At 35.2% G+C, this 23163-nt stretch overlaps 1 protein-coding gene and 1 long non-coding RNA gene across 6 annotated transcripts in view; one reads left to right on the top strand and one right to left on the bottom strand.

The window, feature by feature from the left end:
* SGCZ (sarcoglycan zeta) overlaps nt 1-23163 on the bottom strand; it is a 1094832-nt gene that overhangs the window by 656252 nt on the left and 415417 nt on the right. The gene's annotated exons all lie outside the window — the stretch shown is intronic.
* The window catches only part of LOC109498749, a 30109-nt gene continuing 7621 nt past the window's right edge, over nt 676-23163 (top strand). The window contains exons 1-6 of one of the 2 annotated variants that reach the window (XR_002155638.3): nt 676-745; nt 3164-3368; nt 5288-5382; nt 11160-11334; nt 12686-12843; nt 20526-20682. This is a non-coding gene — a long non-coding RNA (uncharacterized LOC109498749). Of the gene's footprint in view, nt 746-2968; nt 3369-5287; nt 5440-11159; nt 11335-12685; nt 12844-20525; nt 20683-23163 lie in introns of those variants that run through there. The other variant, XR_006597332.1, reaches the window with a different exon arrangement.

Below are 23163 nucleotides of genomic sequence, written 5' to 3'. Positions count from 1 at the left end.
CGTAACAATTTTTAAGCCCTCAGTTCCTGTAAGCAAGGCTCTTGATAAGCCTTTACTTATGAATAACTTATATGACCAGTCAGAAAAACATATATAAAAAGATAATCTGGTATGGAATGAGACTCACATAAATTTCTGTATCTGGTCCACGATCTGTACTGGTAAAATTCACCCCTAATAAAGCTCTGTCTGGTGCCCTCATTGCTCATAATTGGGATGAATGATTTACAAATAAAGTATAGATGCAGCCCTTGTCATCGAGACATGTTAAACAGGTACTCTACAATGCACAGATTATGGAGAAGAGAGAAATAAGGAAATGAAAAATACATTTAGGGCAGGTTCAGGATAACTTCTCTATAGTACATTAAGACCAGGCTCGAGAAATATGCATAGTTGAAAGAATATTATCACATAAAATCTAAGATATTTTACCACAAACAGCTAAGCTTTCACCTGACTACTCATGAGGGAGTTTCTCATAGTCAGATTTCAGTAACGTTATCAGTGAAGGCCAGCGACCATTAAGAGAGACGTGAAGGATGGACTATGTTGTGACAGGCATGTGGGACTCTATTAGAAGTTATTTCAGTGGAAGAACACACTTTTAGAGCCTCTCTGTGCATTGCTTATTCCTTTCTCTTTGCACAGTATTCTACCTATGCCTGTATTCCAGTATTTTTCAAACTGTCATAACTGTATGCTTACATCTCTATCTCCTATGCTAGGATAAAAGCTTCTCAAGGTAAAAGTCTTACGTCAAATTCATTTTCTTTACTCTCAGTGCACATTTCTCTTGTCTACATATACTAGGTGATCATTAATAATAATGGAAAGAAATATGCTTTCTACTAAAAAAAAAAGAACTATTGACTTAAATGGGTAAAGGTATAGCGAATACATTTTGCCAAACATTCAGGAGATACAGATGGAATTGTTCTGATGTTAATACTATTTCAAGAAATCTCACAAGTTGTGAAAAGCCAAGAATAAAACGTATCACACTGATAAGTTTAAACTCCAACAAAAAGTCACTATTAAAAATCTGTCAAAATTGCCAAATATTCACTTTATTTTATTGAGATATTATGAGAATTACTTCTGGACACATTCACATGTCCCAAGCACATCTAAGTCTTTCTCTCCTCCTGTGCTTATTTCACCACCCAATTCATTGTACCATCTGGCTTTTCACCTACAGCTCTTTCTAGACAAGTGCCGCCATCTTTCTGGGCTACCGTCTGGGCTGCATGGCTTCCTGAGATAGGCGTATGGATGGAACCAGTACTGACTGACATCCCTTCTTTCTCTCCACTTACACTTTAGGGCTCATAGAATATAAACCTCAGAGCAGTCAGTACTCTTGCATTATAAATCTTAAACCGATTGTTGCCTGTTACATAAAAAGATGGCAGAACTGGCCAGATGAACCGCAGTTTTGAGTACAGGGTAATACAACACAGGGAATGAAGACCTCTTTCAATTCCGCAACAATACTACTCACCAGCCACATCACAAAGAATTGTCCATTAAAATGTAATCAGAACCTAAAAATAAATGTCATTTTTAAATAAACCTTCAATTTTGTAACAAGTGGTAATAGGTTTGATTTTATTATTATTTTATGAAAATATGAGCCCATATTTTTATCATCTATCAACTGAGTGGTAACTATAAGATGAAATCCACAATTTGGTAAGCAACTACAATTTAAACTCTCTATACTAATTGCTTTAAAGGTGTTATATAGCTTAAATATTCTGAAAATGATTTAAGTGTGTCAATTCTCCTAGTAACTCTAGGACAGATATACATATATAATCTATATATATAATATATTACACCCATTTCCAATGCCCTTTTTGGTGTTTTCACACCATATTTTTACATACTGTTTTAATTTCTTCATTCTATTATAATACGGGTACTCTGAATTGAATTGATTTTAAACATATTGAATACCGAGATGATTTTCTACATGGGGGTAAGAAGAAACTACAAAGATTGGCCACTAATTAGAGTCTAAATACAATGATAACAGAATTTCAAGAGCTAATTATATGCTCCATTTGAAGATTGTTAAAAAACTTAAATCTAATAACTTTTACAATATCTTCCTGTATGATGGTGTATTGTAGCTACATTTTTTTCTTACATAACCAATAAATTACAATGATAAAGTATTTCTCTCCCTATGCACATATTCAAATATGCTACCTGTCCAGAAACATAGTCAATTCATCTGGCTTAAAAAATTTGTGTGTAGGATACATGTCAGAGTCTTATAATGAATTCTTCCTGGATGGTGCTTAACATCAATACCCAGGGTGCTTAATGTCAGGAAATCTTTACCAGTCTTCAAACTTCTCCCTGCACTTTGGGATTGCATATTCTCCTCAATTCAACTGTTAATGCTAAAATTCTTATTTCAACAAAGTCACCCTTTTGTCTGATCAATCTATAATTTCATCATTTTCCCCTCTCCTCCAATAATTTCCTAACATAGACAATTACCCCTAAGGACAGAACCACAGACCAATATTCTCAAGTGGTATCCAACGAGAAGTTTAATCATTCCTGAAAAATCTAGGACACCAAAGTATGAAATTTCATATTAAAAATTCAGTGCCTTAAATATTATGCAAGGCTGCAAGTGTTAGGCTCTGGGTTACACATTCAAATATGTGATAGGTGCAGAGTCAAAATATATTTCAAATAAAATAACCTTGAAAATAAATAATTTATTTCTCATTTATTTTCTTAGAAAATCTCTGTAACTGAAATGCAATTAATATTTAAACAAATTAAAGCTCACCTTTAATTTACAGAATATTGTTCAACTATTACAATGCAATTTATTTATACATACAGACAACCAAAATGCTTTTGAAGAAAAGTAAACTATAATCCCATTCAAATAAAAATACATAAATCTATTTACGTGTGTGAGTATGTAAAACTCTATTTTTAAATGAATGGTAAATGATCTGGAAAGATTTCATACCAGAGAAACCAAGTTATCCCTAAATGGGGCAGGGGAGAAGGAAACAAGGGAAAAGTAAACTTTTACTTTTCACTCGATTTTCTGATTGTTTGAACCATTACCAGAAAATCATTAAAAAGAAATTTAGAAAAAAAAATGTATTTTACTTTTATTTTTCAGATGAGGTTGTTTTCTCAAGCTCAGGTTCTCAAAGTTTCATTTCCTCTGTAGTTAGTCTCAAAACAACCACAACGTATCTGGTATTTAGTACAGTTTTGGAAAAGAAGTTTATCCCACAAAATATCAAGTGATCTTGAACTAAAAGTCCAGACTATGTTCTTCCATGTGACATCAAGTAAACAGCCTCTAATGATTTCTTGCTAAGGTAAGCTATTAACATTCATGGAGAGTCTATTACTGGACTTGATTACCTTGTGTATCAAAGTGACAGATCTACAGCCGCTATGACAGTATTTCAGCTCACGAGCACCCATGGCCAATTAATCCCTTATGAATCGGACCAGAGTTAGCCAGCTGTGACAGCTTTGGAAGCGTGTGGGTTCTCCTTGATAAAGGACACCACAGTATTTACACTCACATTAGGGAGCATCTGCAAAGGGGCCTTAACACAACTGCTTCAGGGCTATTTTAGGAAAGGTTAGCCCTCCACAAAGTGGCCCAGGTCCCCAGATCAAAAGAGCAAAGCATTCTTTAAGACTTGACTCTGAGACAAATCTTCTGTTTATTTAAGAACTTGAAATTATAAACATTTTTCTAAGAAAATCATTAGTCCTGGAGTGGTGTTATAAAGTTAGCAACAGAGTCTTATATTCTGATTGCATAGAGCATCTAGTTAACTTCTCTCTCTCCATCACAAGCACAACTGCTCTCAATGGGGAGCATTGCAGAGTTTTGTGTTTCAGGATTTCAAACCCCATTATGCAAATGAATTATTTTTAGATCCCAAAATAATGACACTACTTGTTGCCTTTTGACTTTCACCAAATAACCAAAGCACAAGAGGAATAAGGCAATCCCGGCATATTCGTGAATCCCAGTAAGTAAATACATGAGGAAAACATTACAGACAATTATTTGATAAGTAATACATGGACATTGTCAGTTAACAATATGATAGAAAAGAACTGGGGTCTGATGAAGACTTGTGGGAATTTAAATTGTTAATAAAAATCACGAAACTATCTGTCCTTTTTTTAAAAACTAGTTTGGGGAAAACACGTATCCTTAAATTCATTTGCCTGCCTTAATGAGAAATATGCTAGAATATAAACATCACTTCACAAAAAAATTTATGTCTGTATTTTACAACCAAAGAATGGCACGTAACCATCATGTGACCTTTGTAAAGTGCAGGTGACAACTTTTACAGCTTAAACTGAAACATTAAAAATTTACTTCTGGGACTAATTCACATTTCAATAAAATCCTTGCAATTTTTCCTATATTTTGTGGGATTACTGGATAAAAGGCTGAGTATATATCCTCTTAAAAAGACATGCAACTAACAGTTAGTGAGCGTACTGCCTTACGGAATTCATCTCCAATGTTGCAATATTTGGATTTACTCTAAAAAGGCCATATTCGTTGTGCATTTGGAACTCAAATTTAACTGAAGGCAATGTATTTTTATTTGCTAAATCTGGCAACACAGATCATCTTAGTTAATTCAAAAAAGCATAGAAATTCAGGGTATATATGAAGGAATGAATCTGAGTTCAAAATTTTTCTTAAACTTTTATATGTCAAATGTAGGTCAGAAAAGGTAGGGAGGATGGTTAAGATAAGTCACAAGAAGATCCAATCATTAATATGAAGCTATTATTTTCACAAAGTAATGCCCTAATCATCAATTTTTACCCATTTATGTAATTAGTATAATTAAAGATAATTATTCTGTCACAGTGCTTTCATGGTCTTCATTAATTCAAATATATAATTATATGAATTTTGGTCAGCTAGAAAAGAGGGATTTAAGAATTCATCACATACACGAAATCAAGCAAATTTCTGTAAAGTATGTATGTAAGGGACTTCTATATTAAAATGCCCCCAGCCGATAAATCATAGGGATATTGAAAATAATGCTGACCTGCTGACTAAAGACACCTAACTATTTACTAAACTCTAGAAACAAACTTTATTATCTTGGAGAAGAAAAAAAAAATAGCTCTTTTAAAACCCCATAGAATGCTATTATGTCCTGCTTTGATCTTCCTATAAACTGTAATTCATGAATGCATTGTAGATGTTTCTAATCTAGACACATCTAAATGTGTATTCTAGGGCTAGAATATCCATCAGCAGGTTGCCCTGAAGAAACCACCTTTCCAGCTGCATTGAGCCAGAACTGCACCAACTTCTCTAACCTGTGAGAGGAGGTTCGTGCCAGCACATTTTTCAGTAGACTGAACTACATAATGGAAAGTGTTTCTCAGGTGAAAGCTGATAATATGGGTGAATGCCAAATTGATGTGGATGTCATACTAACATGAAATTCTGAAAGTCGTTTTCAGCATGGAGGAGTTCTATCTATTTATGCTAGAAATTGCATAGATATATTTACATACCGAACGCTGGATTCTTTTGATTACTGAAAACATCTGGTATTAAATCCTGACACTGAAACTGATTAACTATGGAATACTTAGTCATAAATATATTCTCCATGAACCTCATTTTCCTCATATGTAAGTTAGATATTTTATGACCCGTCCCATCATAGATATGATCCAAATATGTCATTCTTCCCTATATGCAATATACACAAGTAACCAGTTTTTAGTGATAGCTCATTATCAAGCCATGGAAAACGGTAGTATAGAGTGAAGGATACTGAAAGGAATTCTCTATGGATGTCTCACATTTCTGCTCATTTTGAGAACAAATACACTGATGTCCTCTGTTCAGTATTAAGTACTCAAGGACATAGGTATAGCTAACAGCCTTGGAAGACAGAGATAGTGTCACCCTCCAGGCAGAATTTTTTGCTGTCTAGTATAATAATAATTTCTCTCTGCGGGAAATCTTTCATAAAAGACTGCAATCTCCTATAAAAGATCCCAAGCTTGTGACTCCTCAACTGTGATGCAAATCCATGGTGTATGCAGAGCCCTCCAGGACCCCCTCCCCTATTTCTCCTGTGGACTTGGGACACTCAAGGAACAGATGTGAACATGACGGTTACATGAAGGTCATACTTCTTGCTGTATGAGTAATAAAGCACCTTGCCTCTGACCCAGGAGGCTTGATCTTCTGCCAACATGTATGAAACTAGGGCAGGCTAACACTTTAGCTTGCGAGAAGGTAAAAATCTCAGACTTTTCACAATTTTTGGCATGCACTCGTCATGGCACCTCAAATATAGTCACAGGAAACATTGTCAGAGCTTGTCAATGTATTTGAACGGGGGTTAGATCCTTACAAAAATAGTATTTTTCCTAATTAGGGTAAATAATTTAAAATACAGTCTTCTTCAGAGTTTTCTGTGTATTTTTTTTCCTTTGGATCAATACCACAAAACCTAAAAAGCTCCACTCCCTACCCATCTAAGGTCTAAATCCTATCTATTGAATCTCCAAGTACCTTGTCTGTAAGTAAATGTTATTCAACACACTAGAGAGTACGCTCCATGAGGGAAGGTGTTTTATCTCCTCTCCTCCTTCCTCTATGCCCAGCTAGAGCAGTGCTAGGAACAAAGTAGAAACATTTAGAATATTTGTCGATACAGTGCTGTAAGTCAGTATAGTAATATATCACAAACTGATCTCTGATTTAAACTGTCCCGATCAAAATAAAATATTTTGCCTCTTTTATTTTTCAAACTTAATGATACAATAATATTTTGATTTGGATTACACCTAAAAGTACATTTCATAAATAAGTACTTTGGACTAACTACCTAATTATAAAATGCACTTTCACATTTTAAAAAGAATAGAAGAATATACAAATAACATTAACCAGACAATAACAAAATCTCTGAGATGTAAAGAGTATAGGATCAGATGACTGTATTGCTACTTGATAGCAATTTGCTTACCAAGTCATTTAACTTCACTGAGCCTCAGTTTCCTCACATGTAAAACGAAAATGATTATTCCCAACTTACAGGTCTGCTGTGAGGTAAACGACTTAATTTATGCAAAGTAATTAGCACAGTGCCTGGTACACTGTAAGTGCGGAATGGTTTGTAAAAGGTATGTTACACAAAATCTCTGAGATCTATCTTCATCTAATACAACTAAAATCAGGCTCCATTAACTAATTATCAATAAATTCAAAGGTAAATCAAAAACATAAAAAAAATGTGCAGGGATATCTAACCCTACAATTTACTGAATTCTGTGTTCTGTCTTCTAAAATTCATTATGCTTATTTGCTGGATAAATGGTTATTCAGTTTACTTTGATCTTTTATGAATAACAAACTCTATGAATTAGTTATGGGGTTTGGAGGTAGATAATTTTAAATTTAAATTTCATCTTTGCCATTATTAGCTGCTCGACCTTACAAAATTTGCAGAACCTCTCTGATTATCAGTATCCTCATGTGTAAAGTAGGACTAATAACATCTAACTTAGTTTAGTATATATTAAATAAGATCATAATTTAAAAATAATAATCACAGTCATTAGTTTAAAAAGTTATTTAAGTTAGTTGCTGATATTCCCTAAGTTCTTCAAAATGTGATTTGCAGGTCTGGTTTCCCTCTATAGTCAGATAATGGTTAAAGTAGTCTCTGAGATTGCTCTGCCTGTCAAGTTCTTACGAAAACCTTGGATATCAGCCTTCTAGAAGCATCTGATGCTGTACTGTATGTGCAATACTGTTCACTGCAGCCAAACTTTGAACGAAAATACAGCTGCTGTCTTTGCAATCTAAAAGTGTCAACAAAGACCATTTCCAGGATTACCAAAACCAGCCACGGAGTCCCCAGATTTCTCACATCTGTCCAGTTACAAGCATAATGTAATCTATTGTCTCTTTCTTCTTCATAAACTTCAGCTCTACAGCCTGTACTTCTTTTATCTCAGAAACTCTTTGTTTCATCCAGATAGTTAAGCATTTGATGTTCTTAGCTCTTTAGATATCTGTAGAGGAAACACTGTGTTGCAGGCCAAAGATCCTTAAGAAAAATTCCAACTCCAGTTCATATTTGTTCACCAAATATATTAAACACACATACACACACACACACACCACATTGGTGAGTACACCTATAGGTGTACTAATACTACACAGCAGGTATAAAGAAAACCCAGTGGTGACTCAATATGTACCCGCAATGGTTAAGAATTAAAACCACAAAAAGGAAACAATTACCTGTTAGTTTATATAAACTTAGTTCTATACAGCCTCTGCAAAGAAGTCTTTATACTGCAACTATTTTATGAATTATAAGTGGGGAAGCATACAGATAAATGGGTACTCTGGGTTTCACTATGGGACACACACGCACACCATGGGAAAGATGAAGAAGAACCCTGAGATGGTGAGTTTGAGTTGCAGTAATCAGCATGATGAACAATCATTTACATCCAGCTCAAGAGTTCTTTCAAGTTATTTTTCCCCTTTGAACATATCCGTCCTAGAGTCATTCACTCAAGAGCCATGAAGAAATGACCCCCAAGTAGCAATGAGTGTATCTAGTGCCCAGATGCTACTTTCTAAACACTATTTCCTATCAGGATGCCTTGGAAAATGGTTAATTCCAGGTCTGTAGAGGGAAAGTAGAAGAACAACAGTTTTGTCAGAAAGTGAATAAATGCTAAACACTAATGGGAATATATCAAAAAGCACATTGGAGCCACAGTGAAGGGCAACTCCTAGTCAAACTTGAGATCTGGAAGGGAAAAGAGCACTTCTTCAAAGAAACGTCAGATACTGAACAAAGATGTAATAACTGGAACTCAAAAAAAAAAAAAAGCAATACCAACAGTTTATTGGAAAACAAGATTACTACACAACCTCAAAAGATCACCCAAGAAATTACTTCATTACAGATGGAAATGCATATTCTTAAAACAAAGAAAACTAATGGTTAACATGTTAACCAAACATACAGTCTCCTAAAAATAATGGAATAAACAGACATAATGCTTCCTGATGTGATACAAAAGTGTCAACCAGAAGCAAAGCAGTATTCTTGCCAAAATGAATCCAAAATGAATCTAGCTTCATCCAAATAGGAGATATTTTACAAAGCAACTGACTTGACCTCAACAAAAATGTCTTAAGAAAGACAAAGATGATGCAAGTGGGGGGTCAGTGCTCTAGACTGAAGGAGACTGGAGACACAACAAATGGCATATGCTTGTCCCTTGATCAGCTCCTGGAGCAAATCAAGAAAAATTGCAAACAATCATAAAAAATGTAAAGATGAACTAAAAACTAGAAAATATTGAAACAATAATACATACTGGCTGATGATAATCATGTTGCTGGTATACAGGAGACTAACCTTGCTTTAAAGAAATATATATTAAAATATCTAGGGATAAAGAATCATGATGTATGCAGTTTTATTTTCAAATAGCTCAAAAATTGAAAATGTGGCAAAATGTCAGCAACGGGCAACAGGTGGCCTTTGTACTATTCTTTTAACTCTTTTAGAGACTTAAATTATTTTCAAAATACATGGAAATGAAAACAATATGTAAAATGCCTAGCAAAGTGCGAGATAAATACCAAGTACCAAGAGTTCACCTCTGGTATGATGCCCTGGATCTCACATTTTCTGACAAGTTCTGATGATTCAGCTTTCCCTAAAACCCCAGTAAATGACACCCCTAATTTATTTCAGAAACCCAGAGTTGATTTCTCTATACCTCACAGAGTCATAAAAAAAGGTTGAAATATATGTAATAACTTTCTTTTTATGATAGAAATATAAAATAAATATAATATTTTTTGCATCAAAGTGATTACATTTTAAAATATTTTGAAAGAGTAAGTCTCTGTTATATATATGAAACATTTTCTCATATGCTATAAAGATCAGGCCTATACAAACTCATAACTGGAGGCCTGAAATATAACTTAATTTTATTGCTATGAAACTAAATAAATTCCTCCTTTTATCTGTTCATAGACAAGCGCATACCATCTTCTGGCAATGATTCCCACAGAATGGTAAGGCAGATAAGTAGACAGGATGAATATATTACCCCTCCATATATCCTACAGGGAAAAATGTTGTGCAACAATAAAGTCCCAGTTACAGATAAAACTATTAAGCAGGACACATAAAATTATAATTATCTAAAAGCCTCAGTAAACAAGTACCTTTTATGGCATAACAACAGCTAACATCAATGACAAGAGAAAGTATGAGAAGAAAGCCATGGTAAAGATCAGTCACCAAATTCCTTTGCTCAAAAATGGTTAAAATTCTGCCCAAAATTTTGTCTGCAAAAAGTAAAATCAAAAATAACAAACCAACATTTAAAGGAGCCACTTAATCCTGGTGGAGACAGGTTATCAGGTACATCATCATCACTATCATATTTGCCAATTAATTATCAGTCAACTCTTGTGTATAATACTCTTATTTTTAACAAAGTCCCGTTATATAAGGAAAAATAAAAATTATTATGCGACTTACTTGTGGTATAGTTTAAAAGGGTTATATGCAATTCTGGAGAAATACTGCAATTCAAAAGAATACATTTATTTATTCATGTTTCAGGTCTTCAGAATGACAAACTTGAGGTTGGGACTGTATCTTCAAAATATTAGTCCTACATATACAAAATCCCTGGCTTATACAAACTCAATAAACAGTTGTTTAATCAGGAAAATAATAATCCATTGTTAGCAGAATTTCATTCATCTCAGATTTAATATAAAAAGTTTTGTAGAGAAGCACAATAGAAGATTTTGAGAATTTAAGTTTTTGCAGAGGCTAAATTGGAAGCTCTCCTGTGCTTAATAATAGAAAAGTTCAGAACCGTATAAATTCTATCATATGGTGTTTTATTTCTAAACACTTCCTTTAATCTTCTTTAATAATGCTTTGAAGCTACTCTTGTCAATATGTTGAAACCTCTCTCCTGCCCTCGAATCTGGGTGAGCCTTTGTGTCCAGTGGGATGATGGAACTACAGTCACAGTACAGGAAAACGGACGTCAGCAAGTGGTCTCTGCTTATGTTACAGACACCTCTGCAGTCCTGAACTCTGTACAAATCACGATAATAATCACTAAGAAGTCTTCAAGAACAGAGACTCTACTGAATTCATATTGAGACTTGCTGTCACTATCAGAACAATGCTATATATGACAGAGACCCCTGGCTGCTTTTGATAAATGAAATCAGTGAACGGGAAAAAGGTAAGCAACATAGTGACAGAGTCCAAATAGTGGAATCCCAATTCTACATACTACATGCAGAGTAGACTTTTGTTCTCATTTTTACATGATTCTAGAAAATAAGATTTTAGTCCAGTAGACAGTATACTTTATTAAGCACTAAAATCTGTATGACAAAAAATAACAGAGCACATATATGATTTTTAAGTATGTCTAGCTGTGCATTTTAAGGATTTGTACCATGTGTGTGACATTTCTAATTTTATAAAACCATTTGACATGTGATTTAATGTTCTGTAAAGGAAAACACTGAATGAATAAGAGGCTGTGTTCTTCCAGTGACCGTGCCAGCCAAAATAATTTATTTAAGACTTTATGAAATGCAGTGGGTTTTTTTTTTGTTTTTTTTTCTTTTCTTTTTTTTTTTTTTTTTTTTTTTTTTTTTATGGATTGAGTTTCCATGTAATGCCCTATAGTGATAATGAACTGAAACAGTTCTTCCGTTTCAGTTGCTTACCGGAACACCAGGAATGACTTAAGCATTATGGGAAATAGAAAAGAAATCATATCTTATCTGTTTAAGAAGATTTCTCCAAACCTAAAATTGTATTTTTATTATTTAAGGAACTTTTGTGCAAGAATGGTAATCATAATTTAGAGTTAACACTGTGTAGTTTCTTGGCTGTGACCCCTTATTACCTAGCATTCCTTCCCCATCAGGATCCAAAACCAAGCTGCTGATGGTCACCATTTCCCACCAAACACTCATCCTCCTAACATCAAGAAATTCCTGAGTATGATTTACTGTTTCTGTAATGTTGCATCACAGAACACTTGGTGGGAGGAGGAGGGGAAGGGAAGAGAACTGTGCTGATCATTCAAAGAACTCTCACTTCAAATGAGATTCCAGTGGTCCCGTCCTGGCCATTGTTCATGGTGTCAGTGAGTTGATCACTGACAGAATTCACTTAACAGATAAAACGAAACCCAAATACTCCTCATAAATCAGATTAATATCTAGAAACTTCATTGGCAGGATGATGGATCTTAAGTCCTGACCATTATTTTATGCACAGAAGTGGATACCAGTTAAATTTTTTAACATGGTTGGACCCTCTCTGTTACATACATATACATGCACATGTATAGACACACACACCAGTCACCTGGTAGGTGGAAAGAAGGTAGTAAGAAAATAATGAAGATACATCTACCAAATAAAACAAATTCCTAATAAGAAATGAAGTGTAGCAGAAAAACCTTAGGGAGCAAGGGGAAAACAGATGGTGAAAGATGAATGACAACAGTAATGAAAATGACAATGATGTGAATAAAAAAACAATGAAAATAATAATGAACATTTCTTTTTAAGATACATCTCATCTAAGGAACTCACAAGAGGCTTATCCTATGAAAAATGGGTTGCAGATAAACAATTCCTCGTGCGGGAAACCTTGTCAATAATGGTAAGAAGCAGCATGGCCTATTGGACAGGAAGATGAGAAGAAAGAAAGAACTCATTTTTAAAAGGTACGAAACCAACATGGGTTATTAAGTTTGAAGCAAAATCAACATTTATTTATCAGTGCTTAGAAAAAGGAGGAATGGTCCATTAAAACAGTTCAATAGTTTCTACTTCCTGCTGAAAAAAAATGGAATTTCTTTCCATAAACTGCAACTCAATTGGCAGATAGACATTAACCATACTCAACTATCTGTGTCTTCTTAAACACACCAAGATCCTTCACGTCTCCATGGCTTTATATCCATGCATGCTCTTCCTCCCAAACTGCAGTTGGTGGAAAAAGCTCTCTCTGGACTAGGATTCATATAACTTTTCTATAAAGGGCCAGATAGTAAATATTTTAGGCCTTATAGGCCATGCGATCTCCAACAACTATTCAAATCTGTTGTACCAGGGAGGCAGCTTTCAGAAACAAATAAGCTAATTAGTATGTCTATGTTCCAATAAAACATTATGTGTGGACACCAAAGTTTAAATTTCACAAAATTCTGTATGTCAAGGAAATATTTTTGTTTTCCTAATAATCATTTGGAAAATGTAAAAACACATTCTGAGACAGTAGGCAATACAAAAACAGACTGTAGGCCATATTTGGCCGGTGGACTGTAGTTTGATCTCTGATCTAAACAATTTCATGGCCAAGCACTCCTTTGCTCTCTTTCAGAGTACTTTTTTTATATTATGCCATTGTTTGTATTACTCACCTCTAAATCCACCACTTCTTACAAACCATGAACTCCTTAAAATCATCAACTACTGCAAGCATATAGTGGTTAAGAACATAGAGTGTGGAGCCAGACTTACTAGGTTGGACTTCCAGTTCCAATACTGTAGTATGAGCTTCAAAAGCATTTTTAAGCTCTCTGTGCCTCTGTTTTTCATTTGTTAAAAATGAGAGTAATAATTGTCCATATAACACAAAGTTGTTTTGAAGTATGCTTAAAACATGATGCCAACCTAAATTTAAGAGTTCTAGCAAATTTGTACTGTGAAGTGAGAACCTTTTGAAAAATTATAGTATGCAAACTTCTATCATCAGTTTATCTACTATAGAAAGTAATACACAGTAGGTGTTCAATAAGTACTTTTTGTGTTGAATGAATTTTTTTTTTTAATTTAACTATTTTCTCTTACTTCTCACAGAGGTTAGCCTATTTGTGTGTGTGTTGGGAAGGGGGAGTAAAAGAGGTAAACACACGTATAATTTACATAGTAACAGTTGAGTATTATAAAGTTTTTTTCAATATGTAGATGGTATTTTTATGCTCTCACAATTTATTTGCATGAGCAGAGATGTCCGTCTAAAGCACAGAGGTCATTATTTATTTACTCTTTCGGGAAACTTCCATTGAACCTGTATTCTATGCCAGGATGTATTGTTAGAATGAAGAATACGACATGGTATCAGTCACCAAAAAGTGTCTTGTTCTGTGGTTTAGACAAACTCATAAACTAATGGTATCAATAAAATGCAAAGGTGCCTATTAAATGCAGAAGGAAGTGAGCATGTGAGTGATGTACCCAGGAAATCAGGGAACACAGCAAAAAGATGTTTTTTTTTTTTTAATAAATGAGTTGATAATTGAATGAAGTATTGCAGATAAAGAGGATCTGTCACACTGACAGGTGAGTTTTCCAAGAGGAGGAGCAGCTTTCACAGGAACACACAAATGCATTCAGTAGCATAGCTTTTTCAGACAAAAACAGAAACAAAAAGCAGAGTAGGGGGAAGAGATCAAGATAAGGTTAGTATCCCATCATGGGATCGAGATAAAGAGATCAAGATAAAGTTAGTATCCCATCATGGAATGTATGATATGGCATAATAAGGACTTTGAGCTTTATTCTGATGGCAAATTGAAATCATAAGGGTTTTCAGAAGGGGAACAGATTTAAGTACCCAAGGAAAACAACTCAGTTTCTAGAATCACCATTTCTATGTTTCAGTTTTCACGTCACATTGAATGTGTTTAACTCAATCTGGTATCTGAGTTAAATCTAATTTTTATTTCCTTCTATAGAATATAATAGACTATTGTCTAGTTACTGGTATATATTATTTAAATGATATGCTGTAAAATATAGTAGTATATTATTCAAATTTTCATTATGTTGTCTAAATACAAAGCAGTGACATCTTTTCAGAGTGACAGTCGCCTGAAAAACATAAGCTTCATATTCCAGTATTTAAGACAGATGCAGACTCTCACTATTTTAAAGCAAAAATACATTAATGATGAATAATTTGTATTAGAACACTAATTTTGTATCACTTTTTTATTTACATTCTAGTTAGTTAACATATAGTGTAATATTAGTTTCAGGAGTGGAATTTAGTGATTCATCACTTACATAGCCCAGTGCTCATCACAACAAGCACCTTCCTTTTATTAACATTATTTTTCCTAGGGGAATCTTCATGATTGTGGTTTCAACTTAATCAACATATTATTATTCACATAATGGGAATATTTTAATATCTTGGATATATCAGTTTGATATCATATGATTAACTATACATTTTCTAAAAGTTTTATGAAATGTAAATATTTGTGTGTTTTCACCCATTCTTACTAAAATTAATATAATAACACACGTGACTCCTAATATTTCAAAGAACATGATGGACTTATCAACATGCCCTAATTTTTTTTCTGGACCCTAACTTGCACATTTTCTCTTGCAAGTTTTCAAATTTAATACTGACTCATATTTGCCCTCTATGCCCAGTATGAGTACAAAAACAAATGAAGGAAAACAATAAAATCCCTTTGTTCCTGCTCCTGGGTTTCCTATCAAGATTAATGATACTACCATATATCCGGATGGGAGAAGCTAAGCCATATGATCAACATTTCAAACTCTCTGGCTGCCTCCTTCCTTTCACTCGAGGGACAGAGTGCACATTATTCTTAGAAAGGACCATGCCCTTCCACTACAAACACAAGCACTTCTCAGAGTAGACAAAATGATAAAAATCAAATTACTTCTAATCTTCCTTTATATTGCCAACACTACAATCCATCCCTTCAGCCCCTGAGCAAAGGGGAAACAGCTACACGCACTACACAAAGCTGTCTGATTGACATGGTGCATGGGGGTAAGTCTCCATCAGCAGATTCCCTTAAACAAGAAACACCCTCGATTGCCTCAATTTCTCTAAATATAGGAAAAAGGCAGGAAGGGAATGGAGGAAGGTGAGTTTTAACCTTAATTTTAAATAACTGACAATATGCATTACAACAGGCAACTGAAGGCTGATTTCATGCTGTCTTAGTTGACTGCCTGATTGGAGCCAAGGTTAAAAGTGCAAGGCCCTAGTGAGCCTATAATCTTCGCAGCAATGGTAAGAATATTTCCACCAATTAGTCTGCAGAAAGAATTATATTTTATAGGTTAACATAAAAAGGCAGATCAACATTTTTACTCAACTGAAATAGTCTTTTGGTATTTGTTTTTATTTAGTTTTAACTTCAATATATGTTGCACACATTGAAAGGAAGAAATGATTGTCAATCATTTTTTGTTTTCAGTCAGGGATATAGGATCCTGGCCTAAAATTTTCTTATACTTCAACAAAATAGTTCCACATTCCATCAAAGTCCAAGATCCGTCTACTGCTATCTCCTTCACATATCTTTTGTCTCTTCCATCCCTCCTTTGCTATTGTTCTCGTTCAGATCTGCACTTCGATTTACTTCAAATATAGACATTGTGTCCTAACTTGTCTGTCTGCCTCCCTTTTATCATGCACTTCAACCTCTACCGCTAAGGCAGACAGACATTCTGAGTCAGGCAGGATCATTCCCCTTCCAAAAATCTCACTGTAGTTCACTTTCTTTAGCATTACTTTCACAGACGCTTGTAATTAGGCTGCAAAGGTGGCTTTAGGTCTATTTGCTAATGCATTTCTTTCCAAACTTCCTGCTCTGGTCAGCTCATAACCTATCATCCAACAAATAATTCCTTGACTCTGTACTTTTGTTAATCAGGTGCTATCTCTCAACATAAAATTACTGTCCTTCTTGCTAACCCTTTCATTGTCAAAAGGTCACCTGGAACACTACAACCTTCACAAAGCTATCTGTAATCTTGTCCAAAGACAGAACACCTTCATCTCTACCCCCATGTGATGCTTAATATTTTGCGTCAACTTGGCTGGACCATGGTGCCTAGATATGTGTTCAAACATTGTGGCTGTGTCTATGAGGGTATTTTTGGATAAGATTAACATAAATCTGTGAACAATATGTAAACAGGTTGCCTTCCATAATGTGGGTTAATCAGTTGAAGGCCTGAACAGAACAAAATATTGACCTCCCCTGAGCAACAGTGAAAGCTACAGCCTGACAGCCAGCAAACTTGAGCTCCAGCACTGGCTTTTCTCTGGGCTTTCAGCCTGTCGGGTCAATCTACAGATTTTTGATTCCCCAGCCTGAGTAATTACATGAGCCAACTTCTTAAAATAAATATATTTATATACAGAAATATACACACATCTTACTGTTTTGTTCCTCCCCTCTGGAGAACCATAACATACCCCACGAAGTGCCACTGCCATCTACAAATTAGCTTATACTTCCTTAAGAGTGTCTATGCCTCCCTGGCCCACTTGATGACAAATCAATGGCAAAGAAACCACATTTTACTGTCTTTATGGGTACCCCTACAAAACTGTCTAACACATCCTAGGAACTCAGTAAGTATTTAATTAACTGAATCAATCCATATGGACATTGAATACAACTTTAAAAAGGTACCTATATTATAATGAATATTATATGATTATTTCCCTTTGTCTTAGAAGTCCTCAGAGAATCCATTTGCTTGGGTCACCCTGGGTATGCCTTTGCACAAAGTACTAAAAAATCACTAGCTTGAAATGTCATTAATTGAGCCAATGATCCTCGTTAGCACAAAGGCAATCTATGTAAACCAACAGAACAATATTAGTATCCTTTCAAAAGGTTCCCTAATCTTGTATTATCCTCACTGTTTTGTTCATTAATTAGTTCTCTAATCAACTGATTATCTGTTAAGCACTCATTTAATTACCTTACATGTAGGTACTGGTTACACTAAGGGCTTTTGAAGGTTTTACTCTCATAGTCTAAGAAAATTATCATTGTAGTGACTTTGACTCAAACACCACATGAAGAAAAAAATATGCTTATAGGGAAAATATTCAAATATGTAAACATTGACAATTGTAATATATTAAATTGGGAACACAAATGCCCACACAGATGTGCAAAAATGGTAATGAACCTCAGCTTGTTACAACTTTAGTAGGGTACAGTGTTCCTGAAACATGACTCTGTATATGAATCACCTGGAGATCTTGTTAAAATGCAGATTCTGACTGAGTTGACTGAGGTTTGAACTCTCTAACAAGCTCCCTGGTGGTGCCTTAAGCTGTTCCCAGACCACATTTTTGAGTATCAAGAGTTGAGACTGTAGAATCCAGAAAAAAAAAAAATCATTCAGTATTTCAGCTTTTGCTTCTAAGTAGTAATGTCAAGCAATTGGAGATTTATGGTCCCCACATTTTTATTAATAGAAAAAATTTCCTACTACTTATCACACAGAGTTATTTACTTATCCAATTATTTTCCTATGTCCCTACTCTGTGTATGACCTTCGTCTAGGTAGTAGGTCTGAATGTGTACGTGAGTGTGTGTGTGAGTGTGTGTGTGTGAGTGTGTGTGTGTGTGTGTGTGTGTGTGTGTGTGTGTGTAGCAGAAGGAAGAATAAAGATCATGAGGGAAGGTTTACAATAGATCCTGGCTCTGCTTTCATATCGGGTACAATCAATCTAAAGCGTTACCAAACAACTTAACCATATAATGAAGCAGACAGAAAATCTGAGTACCTAGAGATGCATGAAGTAGAGAAGTATGTGTGGAGTGGGTTAAATTATATGCAAAACTTAGGGTGAACAAAATTTTAAGTCATTTTTGAAAGACATAGGAGAAGACAGATTTTCAAATAGACAATCAGAAGTTGTTACTAAGTACTAATGGAAGTAAAAATTAGCAGATGTAAAGATCAAAGAACGCAGGTGAGCACAGAGCACAGATTACCTTCATTGTGATGTAGAAGAAAATAAGGGCAAGTATAATTTACACATGTGAAAAAGATAGGATAAGACACTGAGAGAAAGAGGAACATGGACTCTCTTTGATATGGGCTATCCCCAGTTAAATAAATCCATCGTGGAAAAATAGAAACATTACCATGTGTATACAATGATACCATTAAAGAATGCATGTAGAAGAAAAATGGAAGCATTTAAAAGTTGATAAATGGCGGCAGTGGAGGAGAAAGAAAGTGAACTGGGAATTCTTATTGTACAGAATTTTTAATGTGATAGACTAAAGCCTATTTTATGCTTTTTACTTTATTTTTAAAAGAAAATATCTAGAAAGTAAAAATTAGTAAACTCTTCATCTTGCTAAAACACAGAAATAAATTATCAAGTTGTAGAGTAACCACGAGATTAACCTCAGAAGAGTTGATAACAATCACTGATGTGTACCCTGGAGAAAAGAAAGAGGAGTGAAATACCCTTTTTCACCTTACTAAATGGTACCCAAGTGCTTTGGGAGACAGCCAGATGCAGTCCAACATGTAGTAGCTCCCTGAGGAGGGAGCCAGGAGTCCCAAGTGTGACGACTCTCTGTAGTGAATACACACTATATCAGATTGTATCACTGTGACTATTTAAGCAAATGCTTAAGGGTTTAGCATTTGAAATATATGGAAGTTTATCTAGAATTAATCCATCCTAAAAGAAAATCTAGAGCATTTCACCAAAACTTTCATTACTTAAAACATGAGTTAAAACAGTATTCTAAGAAATAGGACCTAGATTATTTTAGAAGCCGCAATATATAGTAATCTTATAATTAGAGATACGATAAGCTGATAATATCAAGGATGTAGATTTAATTTTTATAAGATAACCAGGGATAACAAAGAATGTGTCATTTTCTACATAGTTCAGGGAGAAAAAAAAAAGTACTCTGATTTTAAATGATTAATGCAAACAATTTAACAAATTACCACAGCTTAATTTAAGAATATTAAAATTCTTTTCCTTAATATTTTTAATGTTTTTCCTTCTAGCTGAAGACCTAATCAAAATTAGTGTACTGAATTTAGTCTTTATGTATCTTTAATCGTATATTCTGAAATGCTTCCTTAGCCTTTTAATAATTGCAAAGTGGTACTTAAGATACGCATATCCATATTCACAGAAAATATATACTGAGTTATTTTGAAGGCATGATAACTGAAAATTACTCTCAAGTGGTTCAGGGAAAAAAAAAGTGTATGTGTATATGACAGAGAGAGAGAGAGGAGAGAGAGCGGGAGAGATAAAGGACCTAAAGAAATTTTTTACTTGTAACTTCTCATGTTTGAAATTATTTCAAAATAAAAATTTTAAAAAAGAACAAGAACATTACTTATAAATCTTGATAAATCATATTAGATGGTATGGGCTCTTATGAAAGTCAGGAATATAGAGTGGAAGTTGAGAAGATGTCTAGATTCTCAAGCAAGATTTCTCAAGGAAGGATGCTATTTGTTCAGGGCCTGAATAAATCTGAGTCCAGGAACTCCTTAAAATGGTATGCATAAATTTGTGAATGACTTTTGTTTTGTTTTTTTTTTTTCCTGGAAGGACAAGCCACCATTTTCCTTGGACGTTCAAAGAAATGTGTGGTCCTCAAAAGCTTGGAAATTACTGCATTAATTTCTGTTCATCAAAAGTTACCTTAAATAAGCAGAAAAGCTGGAATACAAACCAGGAGAACAAATTATAATTGTCATCAATATGTGTAAGTAACAAAAGACTAAAAGAATATGCAAACAAAAGAATATATAGAACACAGCTGCCAATCAATACTAAATCAAGAATCTAAATCAAAAAATGGGTATAGGACATTAACCTGTATTTCAAAAAAGAGGAAACATGGCAAATACACATTGGAAGATCAGTTTCATCTTCTCATTAGCAATCAGAGAAGTGCAGATCAAGACCACTATGAGGTGTCATCTACACAAATTAGACGGGCGGGAAGGAAAAAAAATACACCAACAATACCAAGTGCTAAAGAGGATATATGGATTTGCAGTATTCTATAGAAAGTTGGGAGTATAAAGTTGTATAACCATGTTTGAAAACACATTATCTTATAAAGTTAAAGAATCAAACACTCCATGATCCAGTAATCACATTTCTAGGCATAGATCCAAGAGAAATCTTTATGCACATATATACGGAAACATGTAGAAGATTGTCCATACCAATACCGTCAACAACAACAAAACTAATACAACTCAAATGCCATGTGAAATACCAGAAAATATATGTACTCATCTGTGCTCCCAGTTCCTGGCACAGAGCTCCTAAAATTTGCAATCTCCTAAATGATAAGAGCACTAAGAGCATCTTTTGGTCTTTGACTCTGGTTCTTACCTCAGAGCTCCTAAATCTCTTGGAATTTGCTGAGTGACAGGACTACCCCTTATTCTAATGAGGCAGCTCTTCTTAGGCTTCTGGAGAGCTTCAGAATGGGGGCTGGCCACCACAGATACCAAGCCATGTTTAAAGCTTGGAACTTTCAACTCCACCCCTCTCTACACCAAGTGGGAAAAAGCCTGGAGATTGAGTTAATTACTGATCATGCCCACGTGATGAGGTCCCCATCAACATCCCACAAGTAAGGGATTCTGAGACAGTCTAGGTTGGTGAAGAGATGGAAGTGTTAGGAGAGTGGCAGACTCAGACAGGAAATGGATGCTCTACACTCCTCCCAACATGTTCTGACCCATGCATCTCTGCCATCTAGTTGTTCCTGAGTTATATCATTTTATAATCATCTGGCAACCCAGTAAATTTATTTTCCTGACTTCTGTGAGCTATTCTAGCAAATTAATCAAACTTGAGGGTGAGGTTGTAGAATTTTTTATTTACAGTCAATTGGTCAGAAGCACAGATAACCTAGACTTGGAATCGGCATCTGAAGCAGGGGTTTGGAGGGGAGGGTGGGAGTGGGGACTGAGCCGTTAACGTGTGACATGTGACACCATCTCCAGGTAGACAGTATGAGAACTGAGTTAAATTGTAAGACATTCAGCTGGTGTTGCAGAACTGCTTGATGTGTGGAGAACACACACAGTAGTGTAGATATAGTATTGTGAGAGTAAAGGAAACATACAGGATGAGTCTAGTTCCCCCCCCCCCCAATAAATGACAATATTCAAGAGAAATTATAATATCCAGTTTCTCGGATGGTCCCCATGATCCTTGCTTCCTGGTACTCCCTGCCTTTGAGTAATCCCCTCACATACTGAATCAGTCACCTATATGACCAACAGACTATGGGCGAAGTGATGATACATGACTTCATGGTGAGGACATTAAAGACATTACAACTTTTGCTTGGGTCTCTTAGATAGCTTGCTCTATAAGAAATTATCTGCCATGTTGTGAGAGCACTTAAGCCTCTCCATTTAGAGGCCTACATGGACAGGACTCAGTTAGCCAGCACCAACTTATTAAACACGTGACTAAGTCACTCTGGAGTGGATCATCCAATCCTAAATCAAGACTTCAGAAGATTACAATCCAGCTGAAATCCAACTCTAAATTCATGAGACCTTGACCCCAGCCTTCCAACTGAGCTGGTTTCAAATTCCTGACCCTGGATTTCTACCAGATATCAGGAGATAAAATATTTCGGGGCGCCTGGGTGGCTCAGTCAGTTAAGTGGCTGACTTCGGCTCAGGTCATGATCTCGTGGTCCGTGAGTTCGAGCCCCGCGTCGGGCTCTTTGCTGACAGCTCAGAACCTGGAGCCTGTTTCAGATTCTGTGTCTCGCTCTCTCTGACCCTCCCCTGTTCATGCTCTGTCTCTCCCTGTCTCAAAAATAAATAAAACATTAAAAAAAATAAAAAAAAAAAAAGATTTTGTTTTAATCTACGAAATGTTAAAGTTACTTGAGGGGTGCCTGGGTGGCTCAGTTGGTTAAGTGTCCAACTCTTCATTTCAGCTCAGGTCATGATCTCATAGTTTCTGAGACTGAGCCCGTGTCAAGTGCCGCACTGACAACAGACAGAATACTTGGGATTCTCTCTCTCCCTCTCTCTCTCTGCCCCACCCCCACACTCACTCGCTTGCTCTCTCTCAGAATACATAAATACACTTTAAAGGTACTTGATAAGCATAAATAAATACCTATGGGAAATTAAATTATGGTAATGTTTAAAAAATTCAAATCCACTAAAACTAAAAAAATATTGCTAAATGTACATTC

This window comes from Felis catus, chromosome B1, assembly GCF_018350175.1.
Source record: "Felis catus isolate Fca126 chromosome B1, F.catus_Fca126_mat1.0, whole genome shotgun sequence".
NCBI lineage: Eukaryota > Metazoa > Chordata > Mammalia > Carnivora > Felidae > Felis > Felis catus.
Note: the sequence above shows the minus strand (reverse complement) of the source record. Positions and strands in the feature narration are given on the sequence as shown.